We start from the raw sequence: 24,077 nt of genomic DNA on the forward strand, positions 1-24,077 counted from the left end.
TGAGTAACTGCTCACCAGTGTAATCAGGGGGTTCACGATTCAGCTCTTATATTACAGGCTAAATTTGAAAGCGTTTATTCACTAAGTAGCTCAGTTCCCACTTTTCCTGCCAGCCTCCAGTTTCTACAAACTGGCACTAGCATGGATTTTAAAAGTTTTCAGACAATTTTTACTCTGGACTCTATCTTATCTTTTACTGCATTCTATGTGCAGTATATAAATGACTGCATACATGAGGCCAGAAAACCTGTAATCTTTTGGACAGCTACAGTGGTGGCTGATTCTAATTATGAACATGTTTGTGCAGCATTTTTGTTTGTTTCTGTACTCACGGCATATAGCGTAATATATGTGGGAGGGCCATGTGAAAGTATAAGTGCCCAAAAATGCATTATTTTGAGAGGCCACGAAGAACAGTAACCAATTTTATTTTCTCCCTTCACAAAGCCCGAGTGTATTTTGCCTAAGTGAATCAGAACTGGTGTGCACCATAGTGTGGGATTATTATCCTACACATTTCTTCACTAAAATGAGAACAAAGAACAAAATAAAAAATGGAATGTTGAAAGTGGGCTTCAGATGGTTAGTGTGTATCAGACAAGGGTCATTATTTTGCTGAGATCTAAAATATAGATCTTTGTTAACCATAGAATCATAGAACCATCTGTCAATGAAAACAGTCCCTTTTTCTTTGAATTATTTCCTGTTTTCTTTGCAGGCCTGGTCAGCATGCTTCAAATTTTGTTGTAGTAATGATCGCTTGAATCAACATTTTGAATTTTGGTAAGAGTGAAAATGTCCATGATATTTTTCTGTTTTTTTCCCCTTTGTTTTTAACCACCTGTAATTGTTTATATCTCAGTGAGACTCTTAAAAGGTCTTAAAAGTGGCCTTTTTTCGAAAAAACTTCCCCTGCGTCTAGACTGCTGCTGTGTTCCTTCGAAAGTAAATCGAAAGAACATGGCAGTTTTTTCGTATGTGAAAAACCTCGTTTTACGAGGAAGAACGCCTTTTTTCAAAAGTGCTCTTTCGAAAAAAGGCGCTATGTAATGCAAACTGTGGTTTTTACAAAGAGAGCATCCAGACTGCCCGGATTCTCTCTTTTGAAAAAGTGGCTTGCTTTTTCGAAAGTACTGGTTGCAGTCTAGACATAGCCTCAGCCTTTGAGCAGCTACAATTATAAATAATTTTATATTTTATAATTTTATAGTTATGTATACTGCCTTAGCAAGTGAATAGACTAGATGACCTCTGAGGTCCTTTCTAGCCCTTTGTTTTTATGAATTTATAATTTGGGAGCTATGTACATTCAGATAATTTTAATATTATTCTGTGTGGGCACACGTGCCTTGCCAGTACAAAGACCAAACTCCTGGAACCATGATACTCCTCAGTGATTCAGGAGCCAAATTAGTGATCAACATTACCCAGAAGAGCAACAGTAGTAACAGCTACTTGTTTCATTTATTATAGTAGTACAGTAGAATCTGGGTTTCTGGCAGGAGAGTTACAAACTGACCTGTCAACCATATCCCTCCTTTGGAAGCAGAAGTACATGATTGGGCAGTCATAGAGACAAAACAAAGCAAATCAAGTACAATACTGTGGTAAACATACATTTCTTTTGTTAAAAAAAGAAAGCAGCATTTTTTCTGTATAGTAAAGTTGAAAGCTGTATCGAGTCGATATTCAGTTGTAAACCTTCTGAAAGAACTATGTTCTCATAGTTCCCAATGTGTTTGTAACTCTGAGGTTCTACTGTATTACAGTCTAGGACAGCATGATTGGAAATCCTTAGTGTATGTATATAGTCTCGCAGCAAATAAGTGAATCACTTCATTGGATAATAAAGTAAAAGTATCCTGACTAGGTAAGAATTAAATTACACAGAATTTTAATATTAGGTGCTACAAAAAGGAGACACATTAGAAAAGTTGCTGCTCATTAGCAGGCCTAGCCAATAGGGTTGGGGGGGAGGGGCAACTGCCCCATGGCAGGTCTAGCCAATAGGGTTGGGGGGAGGGACAACTGCCCCGTGGCAGGCCTAGCCAATAGGGTTAGGGGGGAGGGGCAACTGCCCTGTAGCAGGCCTAGCCAATAGGGTTAGGGGGAGGGACAACTGCCCTGTAGCAGGCCTAGCCAATAGGGTTGGGGGGGAGGGACAACTGCCCTGTAGCAGGCCTAGCCAATAGGGTTGGGGGGAGGGGCAACTGCCCCATAGCAGGCCTAGCCAATAGGAGTGTGGGGGGGAAGAGGGCAACAACCCCAGGGCCCGGTTATTCAAAGGGGCCCCAGACTCTTTGAATTGCCACCCCCACTCTGGGGGGTGCTGAGGGCTGACTCCCCTGGCCCTGCCTACGTAGCCAGCCTCCCTGCAACCTTGCCCAGAGGCCTGGCAAGTCTGTTGGCCCCTGCTCACTAGCCACAGACCAAGTATCCTTGCCGTGGCAACTGAAAATAGTTCTGGCTCCAAAGAGTTCTTAGTCCTGCAAGCAGGGTTGCTTGTGCACATTAAAGAGTATCTGAGGCGTATGAAAAGTCATCTTTCTGCATTCAGGGTACCCATCTCAAAGTAATTACACAGAGATTAACACACTCGGTGACAACCAACGTGCTAGCAATGTGAGTTCACCTTCTCATTTCATGGTAGCATGGGGATGAGTAATTCTAAATAGCTCTAAAGACATTTAATAGCGCCCAAACCATAACAGACAGAATACAGCAAATAAGAACAAGGATACTTCTATGCTTTCCGAACATGTACAAAAACCTGTTCTCCTTGGTACAATGTGCAGCGTGAATACTCGCAAATTGTGTGTGTGTGCATGAGGGGAGTGGGAAAGTTGGATACCGGGAAGAAATGCAAAGAGGAACGAGCAAGAAACGAGGACCCCCTGATTCGAATGGAGAAGATAGGACAATCAGCTGTTTATCTGAGATGTTTGTACACTAATACGAGAAGCCTAGGCAACAAACAGGGAGAACTGGAGGCGCTGGCCCAGTCCAAGAAATATGATTTAATTGGGATAATAGAGACTTGGTGGGATGACTCGCATGACTGGAGCGTTGTCATGGAAGGGTATAGACTGTTCAGGAAGAACAGGCAGGGGAGAAAAGGAGGAGGAATTGCACTATATGTAAGAGAGCACTATGATTGCTCTGAACTCCAGTATATAGAGGGAGAAAAACCTGTTGAGAGTCTATGGGTTAAGTTTAGAGGGGCAAACAACAGCAGTGATGTTGTGGTTGGTGTCTACTACAGGCCACCGAATCAGGTGGATGAGGTAGATGAGGCTTTCTTTGGACAACTGAGAAAAGCTTCCAGATCGCAGGCCCTGGTTCTCGTGGGGGACTTTAATCATCCTGATATCTGTTGAGAGACCAATACAGCAGGACACAGACAATCCAGGAAGTTTTTGGAGAATGTTGGGGATAACTTCTTGGTACAAGTGCTGAAGGATCCGACCAGGGGCCGTGCGCAGCTTGACCTTCTGCTCACAAACAGGGAGGAACTAATAGGGGAAGTAGAGGTGGGTAACAACCTGGGAAGCAGTGATCATGAGATGGTAGATTTCAGGATCCTGACCAAAGGAAGAAAAGAGAGTAGCAAAATACACACCTTGGACTTCAGAAAATCAGATTTTGACTCCCTCAGACACCTGATAGGCAGAATCCCCTGGGATGCTAACATGAAGGGGAGAGGAGACCAGGACAGCTGGCAGTATTTTAAAGAAGCCTTATTGAAGGCATGGAAAGAAACCATCTGCCCTAGCTCCTAAGCCACTCCAGAACCCCCCCCCCCCCCACACACACACACTTTACCTTCAGCGGGTCCCTTATCCTGCCTTCCTAATACAGGCGCCAGATGCATCCCTCCGGCAGCCTGTGTTGGCAGCCCAGCCATTGCCTGAGTGGGTGGAGGGGGGGAGGTGGGATTGAGCCCACCACCGTGTGCTCTAGAGGCTAATGCCCATCCCCAAGTTCACTGGAGATCCCACTCCACCTCCCTACCATCAAGCTACCCCCTCCGCCCACCCTGGGAGTGACCAGACACAGGATTAGGGCTCCTTTGAAGGTGGGGTAGACTAAGGGATAGGGCAGCTGTCTAGGGAGCACAGAATGGGGGGTGCAAGTCCTGCCCACCCTGAGAGCAGCTGGACAGCTGCCCCACAGATAGAGCAGCAGAGCCAAAGCAGCCCCTCCTCTTTCTCAACCCCCCGCCCCGCCAAGCAGCTGGCATGGGCAGCAATGGCTTCACATGCTGCCTCTCCTGCAGAGGCACTGGCCACAGTTCTCTATTATTGATCAATAGGAGCTGCAGGAGCAGTGACTGCAGACAAGGACAGCATGTCGAGAACCCTTGCTCTCTGACCTTCTCAGGGGGCTTCAGGGACATGCCTGTGGCCTCAGGAACACAACTAACCCCAGGGATAATTACCCCAGACGTGACAGGTTAGGCACTTTAGTACTCAAAGAATTAAATGTAGGCAGAAGAGAGAAATGCAAGTTATGAAATGCCCAGACCAGTCAAACACTAAAAATAACCCACTTTGCAAGCAGTAAAAGGAAGGCCAGTGCGTGTTTGTGAGGATGACAGAGACACACAGTGTGTGAGAGTGACAGATTTGCATTGCCACGCTCCCTCCATCCTCTTCTCTCTGTGTGGAGACAGGGCACAGGAGTGGGGGGAGGAGGGCCACCCTGACAACAGTGCCCCCCCCTTCTCTCTCCTACACCCTGCAAGCAAGAAGCTCCTGGGAGGGCAGCCCCAAGGCAAGAGGACAGGAGCAGAATGACCGTGGGGGGAGCACTTGAGAGCTTCCTGGCCAAACCAGTCAGGATCCCCCGTCAGAGGCTCCAAGATCTACCGGTAGATCCCGATCGACTGGTTGGTGACCCCTGCCCTACTGGATCTCTGCTCCAACTGCCACAACACAGACATTTATGGCCAGATGTTCAAAGCCCTGGCGGAGCGGGGACACCCACCTTAGAACAGGTCCAGAGTACGGTGAAGGAGCTCCGCCAGGGCTACGCAATGGCCAGAGAGCACAGCTCGCACTCCAGAGCAGGACCCCAATCCTGCTCCTACTTCAACCAGCTGCACCAGATCCTGGGGGCGGGGAAGCTCTTTCCCCACCTGTGGTTGTCGAGTCTGGCCTCGAGATGCCCGTCGCTGCCCAGCTGGAGGTCATGGAGGCGGAGGAGGGACAGCAGGTGCAGGAGGAGGATGACGCGGTGAACACAGTGACACTGACCCTGGAGCCCGTACCCATGAACCTGGACGTGTTGCAGGCATCATCTGACGCCGGGGAGGGATCCTCAGGTGAGCGCTCTCAGTTTTCCACACACACAGGGCGGGGGAGGCGGGCGCAGAGGGGGAGGAGTGCGAGTGTCGCTCGGCCTGCTCAGACTGGACATCGTGCTGCAGTCGGTGCACGTGGAACCAAGCGCAGCGTTAGTGCGCGCCACGCGGACTCAGCAGCAGCCTCTGAGCACCCCCAGGTTCCTGCTCCCAGGCTCAGGGGAGGCCACACACACGTTTGGCCACCCGCTCCCGTGGACAGCGCTGCAGGGCGCTGGCGTGTGTGCGGGCCACAGGGAGGGCCAGGCTGCTCAAGGCTCCTCTGCTGCCCATGGGATCCCACTGGCTGGACACTTCCCCTGCCTGCTTGTCTGTGGGAGGAGGGGGGAAGAGGGCAGTATGGGCACCTCAAGACCCCTGTGAGGCAGGGCCTGCGTGCGGCCCACTCATGGCCTTGCTCCTCCTCTGGCCCGAGGCCTGTTGTTCGCTGCTCACAGAGGAGGGCACCGTCTCAGGGACAGTGTCCGCATGGATGACTGACCGCCTCTGCCTCTTGTTATTCTCCACAGCTGGACCAGCCGTGACTGAGGGGTGATCTACGTCACCTGAGCCAGCCGCCCGACCCGGGGGACCTGAAAGCCCTCCAGGGTCCAGGAAGACCTGACACGGCAGCATGTGAGCGTCCTGCGTGACATGCAGCAGACCCTGGCCCAGAAGGTCCAGGGGGACGCAGAGTGGCAGACCTGCATGTGGGACCAGCTTGTGCGGCAAGGCGATAACATGTGTGCCGTCATGCGCGAAATGATGGCACACCCGACTGCTGTCCCTGCTCCTGCCCCCCGCTATGCCCATTCCCCTTCCCCCTACCCCCCAAGCGATGCCTCTGCTCCCTGTCATCCACAAATTTTCTGTCATCCACACATTTGCCAACCAGTTTTCAAGCTTGTTCCAGTACTTCTCAAGCCAAGTGAGTGACAAATATCCAAAAGCACCGAAACGATGCTCCGCATGTGTGTCACTTGTATTCTTTGTGCAGCAGAGTCTCCTAGTGGGAAAAGGAACACTGACATTGCTGCTCTGAAGCTACTCTTATAAACTGCATGTTAACCAGCAGCCTCCATTTTCGACACACGTTCAAATGCATTTAAAAGGAGTTAAGCCATGTTAGCACTTAAGCAGAATTTTGATTTAGTCACAGGAAGAGAAAATGTAATATTAAGAGATGCAAGGTTGAAATGAGGGTCCTTCACTTTGCAATTTTGGCTCAGGAAAATTTTCTTGTGGTTTTTAATGAACTACAGATAGCTCATGAATTTTGAGCTGGCAATTGGTGCTTCGAAGAGGCAGGAATAAAGCTTGAACTGGAGTCCAATCCTGGATAGAGCTTCTGTTTGGGCACAGACAGAAGTTGGAAGGGAGCTGGGAAAACCACACATGCTCTGGTTACTCTAGAAATATCTGATATTTCATTCACAATAAAATACAGCTTGGAAAATATTCTGTACACACTAAACAAAAAGCTGTGGACTGAATCTGTTAGAGTTGGGTGAAATTTTTATGTCAGAGTTGGCAAGTGGCTCTATTTATCTAAATGAGATGTTTTCCTTTGGAAGTGACTTTTCTATTATTTTTTTCAGGTTTCCATTGAATAACTGAACATGAACTAATTAATGGAAAACTAACGTTTCCCATGGAAATTTCCATTGAAACATAATAGTCATTTTCAAACTGGTTTATGATTTTTAGCTTTTAGTCACTTAAACATTGAAGTTTTTTTGTGGGGGCTGGAGAGAGGTTGCATTTGAAAAGCCCAAGGTTTTCTTTTAAAGAAACAGTGATGAATATTAAATTTTTTTCCCCTTCAAACTTAGGGGGGAAATACTCCTTTCCTGGACACTTCCAGTTGCTACTCAATAGTCTTCATGGGGTATGTCTAAACTGCATCCGTCTGTCGGCAGAGGAATGCAGATTAGACAGGTCGACATTGCAAATGAGGCAGGGATTTAAATATCCCGTGCCCCATTTGCATAAAAATGGCCGTCACGTTTTGCCAACTCATCACAGAGGGGGATCTGTGGAGAAAGAAAGCCTTTTTCGACAGATCCCTTATGCCTCCTGCAAGGAGGGTTACAGGATCTGTCGAAAAAGGTTTTCTTTCTCCACAGATCCCCCTCTAGACTGCCGCTTTTTGCAGACAAAGTGCTGAGTCGGCAAAACGCGGTGGCCATTTTTATGCAAATTAGGCATGGATATTTAAATCCCTGCCTCATTTGCAATGTTGACCTGCCTAATCTGCATCCCTCTGCCGACAGACGGATGCAATCTAGACATACCCCTAGATATCAATATTGTGCTAAAAGCACAGAGTCAAAACCTCCACTGCAATGGGTATTAATTGGCAGGCTTAATAGGGGAAGCTGACAAATGACTGGACATATACCAGGCTCCCTCTTAAAATAATCGAATACCAATAAAAAAGGGCCATTACCCAGGTTCGTTGCACCCATGCAATGAACTGGGAACTTGGTTTTCAGAGTTGCCAGTCTTTTATGAGACGTATATTCACTAAAGAGTGGAATAAATGCAATGTAAACAAAGAAAGAAAGAAATAGGAATGTAAATGTTTGTGGTTACAGTGCATTTGGGGACTTGGAAGAGATTTTTAAAAATCTATGAAATGCCTAGTGGGACCCTAGGGAGTGGAAAGTGCATGTTTGTGATAAGCAGAATGTTCTTAAGGGAGTAAATAATGCACTCTCACTTTCACAACTCTAGAAATGTAGCCGTCTTAGTCTGGTGTAGCTGAAGCAAAATGCAGGACTATGTAGCAATTTAAAGACTAACAGGATGGTTTATTAGATGATGAGCTTTCGTGGGCCAGACCCACTTCCTCAGATCAAATAGTGGAAGAAAGTAGTCACAACCATTTGGTATATATGGTTATACATGTATAAACATTTGGTATATATGGTTGTGACTATTTTCTTCCACTATTTGATCTGAGGAAGAGGGTCTGGCCCACGAAAGCTCATCATCTAATAAACCATCTTGTTAGTCTTTAAAGTGCTACATAGTCCTGCATTTTCCTTCACAACTATGGAAGCTTTCGCATATAATTTTGGCTTCTCTGCATATTTCACACAAGAAAATAAAGTTAGCCCCAAAACGCCTTACAAACGAGTTCAGTCTCATCATTGGAACAGGCCTACTGAAACAGATAAAACACTTGAGTCTGGAAGCACTGGACGGGTGTGTCTAGACTGGCAAGATTTTGCGCTTTTTGCGCAAAAACTTGCCAGCTGTCTGCACTGGCCGCTTGAATTTGCGCAAGAGCACTGACTGTGTAATGTACAAAATCAGTGCTTCTTGCGCAAATACTTTCATGCTCCCGCTCGGGAAAAAGCTCCCTTGTGCAAGAATACTTGTGCAAGAGGGCCAGTGTAGACAGGGAAGAACTGTTTTGCGCAAAAAAGCCCCGATGGCTAAAATGACAATCGGGGCTTTCTTGCGCAAAATCGCGTCTAGACTGGCCACGGATGCTTTTGCGCAAAAGCAAATCTTTTTTGCAAAGGCATTTGCCAATCTAGACGCACTTTTGCGGAAATACTTTTAATGGAAAAACTTTTCCGTTAAAAGTATTTCCGCAAAATCATGCCAGTCTAGACGCAGCCGACATGTTTTACAAAAAGACTCTTCTCAGACATCTAAGGTTCACCCCAAAGACTTGAACAGCCCAGACAAATACCGAGATGGCTTTGGTGTTGATCTGATTTGTTTGTTAAGGTTTGTCCAATGCTTTGAAACATGGGCTTGTTTCACCAATCTCCCTGCAAAGTAGCAGAGCCAAATTCTCTACTGGTGTAACTCCCATTGAAGGTTTGTTCTATCCAGGCTAGGATAGAATTAAAATAGCTATTCTAAATATTTCTTTCTATAAATTAGTTTCTTATCTGGCTTAACCTCCATGGAGACCAAGCTAGCAATCTTCTGGGACAGACTGATATAAGTGGCATCCTAACACAGAAGACTGTGCACTCTAGTTTATAGCTGGGCAGACTAATAATAAGAAAAGTCATCTGGGGACATCTCTGAGGCTATGTCTAGACTGCAGGCTTCTTTCGAAAGAGAAATCTGCTTTTTCGAAAGAGAGCACCCAGCGAGTCTGGATGCTCTCTTTCGAAGACGACCTCTTTACATTGAAGAACGCCTTCCTTCGAAAGAGGAACTTTCGAAGGAAGGCGTTCTTCCTCGTGAAACGAGGTTTACCGCCATCGAAAGAAAAGCCGCGTTCTTTCGAAATAATTTCGAAAGAACGCGGCTTGAGTCTGGACGCAGGGGAAGTTTTTTCGGGAAAAGGCTACTTTTCCCGAAAAAACCCCTGAGTCTGGACACGGCCTGAGAGAACAGTTCCTTTGGATCTCAATGCCATTAAATTCCACAGAAAAGATCTAGCAGAATGAGCACAACAGTGCCCAGCATTTGCTACACACAAAAATCATTAGTGAGGATGCTCAACAAAGTAATGTCCATGCTGTGACCATACCCCAAGGTAAACAGAATTCTGTTCAGTGGGCCCCTTTTGGCTGAGGTTTCTGGAGTGAGATAGCAAGCAAACAGCTTTCAAACATGTTACTGAGGAGTGGGGTGCCAGCTGTAAAAAGCTAATGAAGCCAGCCAGTGAGAAAGATAACACTTAAAAATCATTTTGATCTCTACTAGAGCAATTTGATCCTTGAGATCAAAGGAACAATTTGCAATATAGGTTATTGCGGGGCCTAACAAAGCAGCATGATTTTTCTGTGCAGTCATGAAAGCTATTTTGTACAAGAAGCAGTCTGCCCCACCTCCTCAATCTCAGGCTGTCATTTAGTAGGAGATGCAAAAGAAGTCAGAGGACACAAGCGGAGGATGATAGTATCCAAAATATCGGACCTTTAGAAGGTCAAACTTTCCAGCAAAAAAGGTACAAACAGAGCTCGTGGCCCTAATCTAGGGAAGTATCTCTGTTCAGGAAGGATGTGCGCATGATTTTAAGTGCATCTTCAAATCTTGTGCAAGTCAGAGTCAGTCTTGGACAATATTTTATTGAAAACCCCAAAAGTATTGGGGTTTGAGGGGGAACACACACAGTTGTGGGAAATGAAAGACATTTCCTGCGAGAAATTATTGGCATTTTCCAACCAGCTGTAATTACTGTAAGTTATCAATACCCATATGTTCTTGGTAAATACAGGTTTCTGGGTCAAGATCAAGGAGAATTTGTATCTTTTGTTTCTTGAGACTACAACACAAGACTCCTGTTTGCACTGACCTCCCCATAGTAATGGAGAAGCCTCAGTTTCTCTCTCTTTCCTCCCTCTCATCCCCACCAAAGTCATAGCTTAGACCATGCTGATACTTAAAACAACATTGTCTGTGGTTATTGGCATTATAGAGACAGGATGATATCCTGGCCTCCCACTAGAGTTTTGCTGTTGACCAATTCATTGAGGATTTCACGCTCAGCCTCTAAACAAGCCTTAACTTGGAACTAGATGTGACAGAAAGTGTTGAATATTGCTGTTACTAAAGAAAAAAAGTGTTGCTTAGCCAATAACTCAAAAGGAGAACAAAGAACACACAATGTTAATAAGTGTTGTCTGTCTGGAACTGACTTTTTTTATTTCCACAGACAAAGTTAAACTCTCAGTCCTAACACCCCTCATGATAAGTTACCTAAGCAATTTTTCTGTTTTGGTTTTCAGTTAGAATAGATTTGAGTCACTTACGTGAAAATGGATGGCCTATGGAATCATTCAGTCGCTTCCGTTCAATGCATCCTCTGTTCAGCCCAGCGGATAGGCTAGCTATAATTAAAGCTTACAAAAGCCACTTGAATGATGCACTGGGGTTGAGAGGAATAATAATAGACTGAAGGAAGTGGGCACTCTGTCAGCATGGGAGCTGCCGTATCACACTTGATGCCTGTCTTTGCATCAATAATTCTGTTTCTGAACTGCCTCATATGATTAAAACTTAATATGACATGCACACAAACAATGTTGAGTCCTGCTAGCCTAAATAACAGATTATGGCTAATTTGCTGTAAAGACTCTTTGCATTAAAAATAGATTAAAATTCTGTTTCTCATCTTCCACCATTTTTACTTGTATCACTATTTGACTGGATACAACAATCCTGTTTTCCCATTAAGGATATTTTGGTGTGAGAGGTGCCATAAACATCTGAGTAGATTACGGTCCATTTCTGGAGATGCTTTTCTATGCTAGTAACACCAACGGAGTAGCAATCGTGGGTCATAGTGTTTTTTAAGCACTTGTCTTTTTATAAACCTATCATGTACTATTAAAACATAATAAGGTCCTCATTATGCTGGCAATACTGATCATATCACCTCAATGTGTTAGGGGAATGTAAGTACTTTTCATATTTGTCCTACAAAACTGTGAATAATTTATGAGCACAAATGTTTTGCATATTCAAGGGCTATAGAACTTAGCCATGTATTAGTGGGCTTGTCTGACCCGTTAGTAAGAGCACAGCAAGCTGGGGCATAAATGTACAGCACGCTAGTGCTAAGTCAGCGATAGGCAACTGAGGCTAGTGAGTGAGCTACATGAGTGGCCCTCCTCCATCTCAGTGGGCCACAAGATTGTCATAACCAAGATGGTCTCCTGCAAACTGTGCACCTAGAATTTGCAGGGTGAGCCGACTGAACCAGAGCAGTGCTTTGATTGGATGTAGAGGCCAGGCTATGTCTAGACTGCAGGCTTCTTTTGGAAGAGATCTTCCAAAAAAACTTCTTCCGAAAGAAAGCATCGACACACAAAAGCTCATCGGAAAAACAATCTGCTTTTTTGAAAGATAGCCTCCACGCTGAGTGGACGCTCTCGCACATGTAAGCTGTGATTTCTATGGATGGAGTGGCCACCAGAGCACCTGTGCTGTTTCCTCTTTCCTCTTCTATCAAAAGAACGCCCTCTTCCCCATCCACACACGCCTTTTTCTGAAAGAGCTCTTTTGGAAAAAAGCATCTTTCTTGTAGAAAGAGGATTACCAACACCAGAAAAAACCCTCTGTTCTTTTGATTTACTTTCAGAAGAATGCAATTACAGTGTGGATGTAACTCAGGTTTTGTCGGAAAATCAGCTGTTTTTCTGATAAAACGCTGTCATGTCGACATACCCTCAGTCAGTGTTGTGTGCAATCAGCATGCACCTCACGTCGCACGTGTCCTTGCTTTAATTGCATGCCACTGTAGTTATATCGGTAGGAAAACACTTATGTGGATGGAAACCAGTAGAATCAGGCCATAGTAAAGAAAATGACACGTGGGCCACACACAGAATCCCAATGGGCTGCTGGTTTCCCACCAGTGCACTAAGTGGCCATCTTGACCCCGCTACCAAAGACTAAAAGTTCCCTAGTGCAGTTCGGAGGTCTCGCAGAGTTACCATGAGAGTGTGTACTCAAGTTGGGGAGTCATACCACGGGCTCACAGTGTAGATGTAGCCTTAGGGTTCACCAGGCTAGCCTATTGCACATTCACCTTGCATTCTGCATGCTAAGTCACGGTGTGGACAAGATAGAGATGGATGTAGGAGATACGGTTTTTTGGATGCAGTTTAGGTTTGAGACAGGATTTGGGACTTGGGTTTCAAGGTGAATTTAGAGTTTATTTTCAGATTAAATACGTTCCAAGATGCCTGCTTTAAAAGAGTTGAATGTACAAAGAGGAACAGACTATTTACAGAGTAAAGATTATAAAATTATGGTCTGATCATGCAGTTGTCCTAGATGTCAGCAGCTTAACAGTGTAGCAATTAAGTATCAGCCCCAAAGAAGTTAAGCAGTGGTACATTCCTTTTCAGGGCTTAGAGTAAAGAAATTCAACATAGCAGCTAGTGTGGGGTATTTGCAATTAAGAGTTTCTTACCTATAATCTTCCACCAAAGGTCATCTGTCTGTCTGTCTGTGAGTCTATTGTTCAAGAACTACCCCTAAACGGTAAGAGCTAGAACCACGACGTTTGATATTCAGCTTCCTCTTATCCTAACTTAAAGCAGGGTCAGGGTTTGGTTGTGCCCAGAAAATGGGAACGGCTGGAAATGGGACTGGTTTCTATAACAGGGAAGGAGAGAGGAGGGACGTGATACTGGGAGTGGCCACAGGGGGCAGCAAGTCGGCAGGGGAAAGATATAGCATCCTCGGGCTGGAAGAGACCTCAGGAGGTCATCACATCCAACCCCCTGCTAAAAGCAGGACCAACCCCAACTAAATCATCCCAGCCAGGGACTACCCTGGACCCTGCAGAGTAACCACTTAGGGCAACCACTCCACTAAGGGTATGTCTAGACTACATGGCTCTGGTGCCAGAGCCATGTAAATTAGTTTACTAGACATACCCAAATGAAGCGACAATTTAAATAATCGATCCGCGGTCGACATCAAAGGCATTTGTCGACCGCCCCAGTAAACCTCATCCCACGATGTTATGCCGGGTAGCCTAATCTACTTGCCTCTGTCGCCAGAGGGGCATCCTGCCTGCCACCAAACTGGGTAAGTAGCCCTCCTGCCCCAAACCCTTTCCTCCCCCAGTCCTTGGCTGCACAACCAGAAGAAGGGAGGAAGAGAAAAGGCCCCTGGCAGCCAGGGAGCTGGGGAAGAGGGGGGAGAAAGAAGGCGCCTGGTGGAAGGGGCGGGCTGGGAGGAGAAGGAGGGCCACTGGTAGCCAGAGGAGGGCTGGGGGGGGGGGGGAAACAGAAGGCCCCTGACAACTGAGAGATCTGGGTGGCTGGAGGGATTGGGGGAGAGAAGTCCCCTGCTGGCCAGGGGGCGGGAGGGATGGGGAGGAGAAAGGCCTTGCCACCTGTGGGGGAGACAATGCCCTGTTAGATGGGACCCCCACTCTAAAACCCTCTGCAATCCCACACTCTCTCTCTCACACACACACATACACTCCCAGCCTCCTGCTATGCTGTCCCCCATATCCCCAAGACCCTGCCCTGAGTTCTGCACCCCCCACACCACCAGTCCTGTAGGTCCTGGGCAATGCCGGGTAAGTCGTCTAGTTCTTTAAATGTTCTCTCTTGCTGATGCTTTCAAATGAACGCCTCTTGTAGCTGGCAATGGTGCCTTATTGAAAACTGGTTGGGGGTTGTTGGGGAAATGCAGCATAAATTGGTAATTTGTACAAACCCAATTACCAAGTGTATGCATCATTCTGGTTGGACAGGTGGTGGTACAGAACTCTAATTGCTTCAGCTCTTCCAACTGTAGGATGCATAGACATGCAATGTTTTCCTCGAATATTCCCCACCATGTCAAATGTTAAGCCGGTTATATTCCTTGCACACTGGCAGAAATCAAATGTGCTTTATATCAAATATTCTGGGCTTTGTACAGTGAGATGCTGGTCTCAATCCAGTCCCTACTGGACAGGTGGGTAGATCATATGGCCACCACAGATGGCTTTAATTTGGTAGTCTCATCAGTAAGGCCAAGCTGTTGTTTACATGTCACCAAAAGAGACCAAAATAAAACATTGTCCTGCCCCATAGATCATTCAGTTTAAGGGGGAGAAGCAGCAAAGCATCACAAGATTTGTTTTTAGTATATTGCTTCCTATTTTCCTTCTCCTTCTCCCACCCCCTGCCAGCCTTGTAAATGGTCCTTCATGTGAGGATTTGAAGCATATTGATCGGGCATGAGCTGGCTGAATCTGACACTACCATTGTCCTTTTTTATATAGAAAAGCCCTTAGTCATCTAGGTTTTCAATCTGGCACCTTTCAGAACACCAAACAAATAATAATAAATCCCTGTTACGAGTCATGTCTCTGTTTTGAGCCGTATGCTTCCCCTGAGCACATGCCTGGCATAGCCTTTGCATCACATCTCACTTGGCGAGCGACAACTTTTGACTGAGTATAGGCATAGGGCTCAGGTCTTAGACCCCACCCTTTGTCTTCTCTACGGCTACGGCTACACTCGCGGCTTCTTGGGTGAGAAATGCAAATGAGGCTAAGCGTGGAATATCGCTTCGCCTCATTTGCATACCTAATGAGCCACCATTTTTGCAGCAGAGGCTCTTGCGCCAGAAGGAGCTGTCTACACTGCCCCTTCTTGTGCAAGAAAAACCCTCTTGCGCAATGCTGCTACGCCGATTATTTTCAGGAATAACAGCATTGCACAAGACCGGGTGTTTTGCGCAAAAAGGGGCAGTGTAGACAGCTCCTTCTGGTGCAAGAGCCTCTTCTGCAAAAATAGCAGCTTATTAGGTATGCAAATGAGGCTCAGCGATAGTCCACGCTTAGCCTCATTTGCATATTTCTCGCGCAAGAAGCCGCGTGTGTTGACATAGCCTACTTGTCCTGGAAGGTTGAATGACTCTCATCTTTGAAGGGAGCCTGTGTGGAATACCAGTCTGCTAGCTCTCTTCTTACGCAAACAGGATGGCTGTGTCTACACTGGGCCACTTATTCCAGAAAATCAGCCGCTTTTCCGGAATAAGCTGCGAGCTGTCTACACTGACCCTTGAATTTCCGGAAAAGCAACGACGCTCTATTGTACAAAATCAGCCGCTATTCCGGAAAAGCTACGCTGCTCCCGCTCGGGCATAAGTCCTTATTCCGGAACACTGTTCCGGAAAAGGGCCAGTGTAGACAGCCCAGTGGTCTTTTCCGGAAAAAAGCCCCAATCGCGAAAATGGCGATCAGGGCTCTTTTCCGGAAAAGCGCGTCTACATTGGCCACCGATGCTTTTCCGGAAAAAGGGCTTTTCCGGAAAAGCAGCCTGCCAATGTAGATGCTCCTTTTCCGGAAAAACTGAAAACGGAATAGTATTGCGTTTTAAGCATTTCCGGAAATTCATGCCAGTGTAGACACAGCCGATTTGTTTAAAAAACAAGAAAATCAGGTGAAAAGAAATGGTTTACATTTCATGTCCTATCCGTATGCTTGACTGACTTTGTCTACACTGGCTTTGTCTACACTGCACGGTTTTTGCACAAGAAGACTTTTGCGGAAGAGTTCTTGTGCAAAAACTTCTTGTGCAAAATCGCATCCAGACCTCAAAGAGAGCGTCCACACTGCATTGACACTCTTGAGCAAGAAAGCTCTGATGGCCTTTCACAGAATGGTCATCAGAGCACCTGTGCTTTTGCCGATAGGGGTTTCTTGTGCAAAAACCCCTCTGGAGCATCCACACCTGCCTTTTTGTGCAAGAGCTGTAGCGTGTGGGGAGAGGAATAACTCTACCGGCAAAAGCCCTCTGTTCTGTCGATTTTCTTGTGCAAAAACGTGCTTGAGGTGTGGACACTCCCCCGGTTTTTGAGCAAAAACCTTGTAGTATAGACATAGCCCCAGTGAGAGAGGCTTTCCATAGCTTAATTACCATAAAGAGAAGCAAATCTACATCTCTAAAAAGAAGTCCATTTCTGAGACTTCCACTGCTAAGTCCAGGAAGCATTTCTTCCCCACCCCCACATCACTTCTCCACTTTAACAACCAGGCTGAGCAAGAAAAAATGATTTTTTTTTTATTCAAGAGCCAAACCAAAAGTGGGTGGCTTTTTCCCAAAATCATTTGATTCAAATCAAAACTGGTGTTTCCAAAAATTGTCACTGAAATTGAACAACTCCAATGTTCATTTAGAATCCATCATTTCACTTGACTTGAAAGTAGGAAACATTCTTTGATCTTTTTCATATTGATTCAGGGGTTATTTTAAATATTGGCCAAATTCTAAAAATGAAATGCTGTTTCTAAGCAAACTCAACATGAAATGTTTCCTCCTTCTTGTGACCCATTGCAAGGGATCCCTTAAAGGGGCAAATATTGTTTCAGCAAGCTAGACAACCTCCTTACCCCACCACATAAAGATTACTGTAGCTGCATTTCTAAGGAGATAACAAAAAATGCACCTTAATTAGCAGAAGATCTCATTCAACAGCTCTGCCATATCTTTTATTTAGCAGCCTCTCCATGAAGGGGAAAAATACTATTATCCCGAGCAACAAAAACAACAGAAGTAATTCAGAGCAAAGGCCTCAATATGAAAAATTAAGGACTATTTGAAAGCTGAAGGCATAATTAGCTTCCCATATGCTCCCCATTGCAATTTTGAGATGTGGTTTCTATATAAAGGATTCCTCTTATGAAAAGAAACAGATTTCTATTATACATATTTGTAACAATTTCTTTATCCTACGCTTTTAATCTGTGTCTTGCATACTTTGGCTGTATTTTCACTGCAAAAAAGGTGTGTGCTTTTAAAGTTCAAGTATCTATTCTCCGTGTTAAAGCCCGATGCAAACAAGGCACCTTTAATCCTTATCTGGATACTGCTAGTGCAAGTCAGTCCGCTACCTGGAGTTTACCTTGACTGTATACACTGTACTGCCTTGCCTCTAGGATTTTACATTGAGATAGCCCGACAACTTAACTAGCCTCAGATTACTTTGTATAATTTGTGTCATTGGAGCATACCGGAGTCTTAATTGTGAGCCAGGACCCAGTTGTGTCAGGTGCTGTACAAACAGACCCAAGAGAAGTTACAATCTAAGAACAGTTGGGATTGGTCCTGCCTTGGGCACGGGTCTGGACTTGATGACTTCCTGAGGTCTCTTCCAGCTCTAGGATTTTATGATCCTATGATAAGATGACTGTCGTCCTACAGATAGATGAAGGAGCACAAGGCAACAGTGAGGCCATAGCCAACATGCTGAGAGGGAGTCGTACCAGCACAATACACAGCACAATACGTCAAACTTTTGGCAGGTCTCACGTAGCCACTCAGTCTGGAAGGGAGCTGAGTAAGCAGATCCAGGGTCCTACATATTGTACAGTGAAGAGCTGATCCCCTTCCTTTTACTTAGCCCCCTCCCAGGGAGCTGAGAATGAAGGTTTGGGGATGCTCTCTCTGGAACCGAGGGGAGTCCATTTTGCTTGTTCTCTAGCCCCCGTCGCCTCCTGCACTGAGTGAAATAGACAGGACTTGGTTGGAGCTGATTAGTAAATGATTAAGAAAAGGATAACGACCCCCACTGTACTAGTTGTTAGGTATTTTTTAAGTGAATAAAGTTATGGCCTACTGACATCACTTCTATTGCCCGTCTTTCAGTGTAGGGAGCTAAAAAAGGCTGGAGGCTGATGAATAAAGGATGGTTCTGTTCTGCCTCCCCATTTTTGGCCAGAATTTATCTTAAAAAACCTCACCAAAACCAGACTGGTTAGATGTTGCATATAACATCTGTTTATGTGAACTGTAGGCAGGGTTTACTCCCTCTAGTACATGTTTCAGCCTGAATGTTATGGTTTGTCTCAATAGTAAGAAACTGAAAACAGAGTCTTATACCGGAACATGTCAGGCAACCTTAACTAAATGTGCTATTACCAGCTCTGCCTACAATTTTTTACTCAGTATTCAGTATTGCGTTTCTCTCCTTTTTATCACTCTAATATTGCTTAGTCAAAGGAACTGCAGCATTATTCAAGAGTTGCAGTTAGGGTTCCCTCTAATTTGGTCCATCTATGTGTGGAATAAATGTTGGTATGTGCACTGAGGCAAGTGCAGATGTGCACCACCAAAAGAAACTCAGGCTGCCAGCTGTGGGCTCATCCACTTGGCAGAACCAGAATCTCTCCTGGGCAGCTGCCCAAGTGCTCAACTTACAGGGAACAGTGGTGACGGCAAAGTGTGATCCAATGGTGGTTTGGCGGTACAGATAACAATGCACCTATCTTCTCTGCAGGAAAAAATGACTAGTGTTATAGGAATTATTATTTATCTGGGGTGTCTCTTTGGCACATATTTGATTTTTAATTACAATATTGTTCTTTCCTTTAAGGGTCAAACGATGCAAATCACCGCTGTTTCCCTTTCAGTGATTATTGTGATAGAACTAGCTCAGGTTGGACCTCTCTGGTCCAACACCCTTGGGACCTGACCGGTCCCAAAGGAGGGATTTTACCAGACCAGAAGAGGTCATTTCTGGCTCTCCTGCCACCCACACCCCCAGCCCAGCTACACTCTGACCCTGCTGTCCTGCCAGTCTCCTGGCTCCGCCGTGGCAGACTGCTGCCCTGCCAGAGCCTGCACATACTCTGGCTCCCCTGACACCAGTGCAGCCAGACTCCCCCATGGGGCTCCTTCTCCAGGCCTTCACCGGGACTTTCTGGTCCAGGTACATCCATCGTCCCGCTGAACCACAGAGGTTGCTGGACAAGAGAATCCCAATTTAGAGAGCTTCAACCTGTATTGTTTCCCTGTGAATTGTTCGGCGGGTTATTTATAAGCTAGACTCTTCTTTTTAATTAGTCCACTTCCTAACGTTCTTTGACAGGGCTGTGGAATTATGCTTTCCCTTTGCCAGAAAGTCATTGCTTGAGCAAAGCAAACCCGCTCCCCTTTTCACCCGCCACAGAGCAGAGTAGTGGGGAAGGCCGCTAGGTAGCTTGGAGTGGATACACAAAAGCAACCGACTGGAGGGGTTGTTGTAGGGCAGGGTTGCAATACTCCTGCCTTTACTTTTGCACTGCTACTGGTGAGCGCTACGGTCAGAGCTGGGCACCCAGCCAACAGCCACTGTAGTCCAGTGCCCCCCGCCCCCAGCTGTGAAGACAGTGCAGAAGTTAAGTACCAGGACTCTCCCACCCCCTCCAATTTAGGGAGTTCTCTTTGCTGCATCTTGTGAGTCCTGAGAAGGTGCAATCCCTGCACCCCACTGCTTGCACAGGGGAGTGTTCTCACTGAACGTTGGTGTTTCACGGGGAGTTCTACCTACATCACCAAGGCAGGATCAGCCCCTAGCACTAGACCTGGGTTAGGCTTTTTGCTTGACAAGTTACTTTGATGCTAGACTGATTGTGAAGGGTCATTTAGTTTAAAAAGCATTCCTTTCAGATGATTGCAGCTGCTGTCAAACAGGAGCAAAGTAAATTGATGGTTACAGCATTTCTTTGAGGGCAAAGGGAACAGGAAAGGTAATTGTTCGCAACTGCTTAATATTTTGGTGGCAGTAATGATAAGCTGATCTGTTAACCTGGCATTTCCTAGGTGGGTGTATGCATTTCTCTCTCTCTCTCTCTCACACACACATACACACGCACACACCATTTGTGCATTGCATTTCCCATAGTACCAACTATTTTGATTCTATTTAAGCGAGTTCAGTAATCTTAGGTGGCAATCGAACAGCAAATAGCTTTCTTTCTTCTAGTAGGCTGTTGAGTGCTTCATCTCCTGACAGCTTCGCAAGACTCCTCACTGAGGCCTCTGGGGAGCCAGGCCCGAGTACCCGGGAAGGGGCGGGGCCTCAGGTGGAAGGGGCGGGGCTGAAGGCTAGCCTTCTCCAGACAGTGCTGCTGGAGCTGCAGGGCTCATGCCGCCAGGGGCTCCAGTGGTGATTTAAAGGGCCCAGGTCTCTGACCGCTGCTGCAGCCAAAGAAGCAGTAGCGGTAGAGGCAGCCAGGAGCCTGCGGCCCTTTTAAATTGCCAGGCCTCAAAGCAGCTGCCCCCTTTGCTCCTCGCCTGCTGGCAGCCCGGTCCCCTGATCCCATCTCAGCCGGGAGGGCACAGTTCTTGCTCTCATGCCATATTTTGCGGGCTATGCCCGAGCACAGTCGTTCCCCGCTGTGACTCGGGAGGAGTACATGCAAATGGCTTCCCTCTCCTAATGCACAAATGCAAAGGCCTTCCCAGACGTACACTGCCCGATCGCCGGGCTGAGTTCCTCTGAGGAACGCTGGGGTCTGGCGTAGCACACACAGCCCAACCCTCCCGCCCGCAGGACCCGTCGTGCAGGCACACATGCTTTCCCCCAAGCGGCTTTCTCTGCTGTCGCATCCTGGCTCAAGCTGTGGGCATTGGCACAGCCGCCCCGCCCGGGATAATGCAGGCTCTTTTCCTGGGCCTTGACCCAACGCCTCTTGAAACTCTGGGGCATTGAAGCAGGCTCCTGATCCCTGGCATTAGGGCAGCGTTGGGGCCAGAGGGAGGCAAGGGGCCCAGGAGAACCTCCCCTCTCTGCCGCTGTTCCTACTCCTCCTGTTCTACCCCACCCCCAACCCTGGCTCTGCTCCGCCCCTGCCCCGCCCCCTTGCCCACTCCCCCAGGTAACGTGGCCTGACGGATTTCGGGGGCCTGGCATGGTGGTGTCAGCAGGGTTTGCCTTCCCTCCGTTCACCCCGTGCCGCCCTCCCGAGCTGCTGTGTCTCACTTTTCTATGGCAGCGGGCACTGGAACGCCATGGGTCAATCACAGACTCTTAGGCTACGTCTACACTGGCCCCTTTTCCGGAAGGGGCATGTAAATTTCACCAGTCGTAGTAGGGAAATGCGCGGGGGATTTAAATATCCCCCGCGGCATTTAAATAAAAATGTCCGCCGCTTTTTTCCGGCTTTTAAAAAAGCCGGAAAAGAGCGTCTAGACTGGCCCCGATCCTCCGGAAAAAGCGCCCTTTTCCGGAGGCTCTTATTCCTACTTCAAAGGCCCTTTTAAATTAAAGGCCTACTTCAAAGTAGGAATAAGAGCCTCCGGAAAAGGGCGCTTTTTCCGGAGGATCGGGGCCAGTCTAGACGCTCTTTTCCGGCTTTTTTAAAAGCCGGAAAAAAGCGGCGGACATTTTTATTTAAATGCCGCGGGGGATATTTAAATCCCCCGCGCATTTCCCTACTACGACTGGTGAAATTTACATGCCCCTTCCGGAAAAGGGGCCAGTGTAGACGTAGCCTTAGGGTTGGAAGAGACCGCAGGAGGTCATTGAGTCCAGCCCCCAGGACCAACCCCAACTCAATCATCCCAGCCAGGGAAACAAAGGAACTGCAAGTGAAAGCAGCACTGTTTCTGCCTGGCTCTGCTTGTACTCTGCCTCCCGCTGCCTCTCACACAGTGGGCCAAAAGAGTACGGTGGGATGGAGCAGACCAGGCTGCTGGGTCTCTCCAGCTCCTGCTGCCCACCAGGTCCCCGTAATCCCTCGGGTCTCTCCTGTCCATTGGACAATTGGGGCAGCCACCGTGGGGGCCCCAAGAGCACGGCTACCCCAGTTCATCCTATGGACAGGACAGCTCTGGCGGGGACCACCGGCCTATGGAGTGAGACTGGTTACTTGGTAGGAAGGTGGCATCCATGCCCGTGCAGACCCTAACTCCCTATTGCCGTGTCCAGAATCAGTTCTCCATCCTAGTTTAGTTCCCCACCTTGGCCTGTCTGTATCCTCAAGGCAACTGAGAAGCCAACAAGCTCACGGATCTACTGCCACACCAGTGATGTTTTCCTGCTTGGAAAGGGTGATTGGAAGGGAAAGCTGAATACCCCCCGTACCATAGTGAAAGTATGTCACACTTGGTTCATCGTGTCCCTACCATTTGTTTTCCTTTCCATATACAACAAAAATGTCTAGAAAAGAGATTACTGCTCCCATTTCAACATGACTAGTAAAATTCACAACACGAGACAAATCATTATACATTCTCTCCTCATTAATTCCTAAGGCACTACACTTTGGTTTGGAAGATAATTGGAAATGCATCACCTACCACACTTTTGTTGTGTACTTCAAAGGTCTGTGAAAGATTTGTTTCTCTGAGATTTGCTACATAGAGTTGATTTTGAACAAATTATTTATGTATTCTAGTATCCCCATGAGCTGGCTTTGTATGTTTGATTACTACTGGGTTAAGACCGATGGAGAAGTTACACAGTCATCGCTATCAACTACTGGAGGGAGATGCATCCAGGTTTAATTCTTTCTGGATGGATGAATGGCTGGCTAATAGCTATATTACATATTTGAAACTTGTGCTGCAAAATAATAAAGATTTCCATGATTCTTTTCCCCACCAGGAAATATACCCTAGTAAACTATTGAAACATGCATTATAACATATGCGTGCTTAATTTTTAAAAAATAATTTGATCCTTTTGTAACTACGTAAAAGGGATACGGGACGTTGCTTAGATAAATAAGCCAAACGTGTCTTAATTTAAAAGTGGATTTTTTCCTCATCGATCTAAGTGTTGTGCCTTTGTGCCTTTTTGTTTGTTTGTTTGTTTTTTGGTTCCCCACTGAGTGATGGTAAAAGCCTCCATACAGTCAAATCACTGTATGGGACACATTAACCTGTTAATGTGAGCTACTGTAGCCAACAGTGACTTATGGCAGCACAGTTTTCTTTGTTATGATCAAGATTTCTGTACACTTAACTGGGAAATCCATTTCCTGGATTTCTCTGGTCTCCAGAGAACCAGTCTATTTGTAAGCTTAATTCAGGGAGCCACTCAACAGGGGAGTAAATGAAACATAGCCTTCCCAATGAACTTCTCAATTACACATGCAAAGCTGTCTAAAGACTTACGGCCAGTTAAGACACTGCAACATATAGGTAGCTTTAAGTAATAATATGTTAAAGGCTTGTGGCATTTCAAGCACATAAGGCTACGTCTAGGCAACACCTCTCTGTCGACAAAGAAATGTAGATTAGGCATGCGAAATTGCTAATGAAGCAGGGATTTAGATATCCCGTGCTTCATTAGCATAAACATGGCCAATGCTTTTTTTCGAAATGGAGCTTTTTCGAAGGAAAAAAAGAGAAAAATGGCAGTCTAGACGGGGATCTTTCGAAAAATAAATCCTTTTCCGAAAGATCCTATATTCCTCAAAAAATGAGGTTTACAGGATCTTTCGAAAAAGGGTTTATTTTTCAAAAGATCCGCGTCTAGACTGCCATTTTTTTTCGAAAAAGCTCCGTTTTGAAAAAAAGTGGCATCCATGTTT

At 46.4% G+C, this 24,077-nt stretch overlaps 1 protein-coding gene across 3 annotated transcripts in view; it reads left to right on the forward strand.

Annotated features, from left to right (window-relative positions):
* Positions 1-24,077, forward strand: part of GALNT17 (polypeptide N-acetylgalactosaminyltransferase 17) — a 381,950-nt gene that overhangs the window by 323,808 nt on the left and 34,065 nt on the right. The window lies entirely within an intron of this gene.

Source organism: Pelodiscus sinensis, chromosome 21 (assembly GCF_052426305.1).
Source record: "Pelodiscus sinensis isolate ZL-2025 chromosome 21, ASM5242630v1, whole genome shotgun sequence".
Classification (NCBI taxonomy): domain Eukaryota; kingdom Metazoa; phylum Chordata; order Testudines; family Trionychidae; genus Pelodiscus; species Pelodiscus sinensis.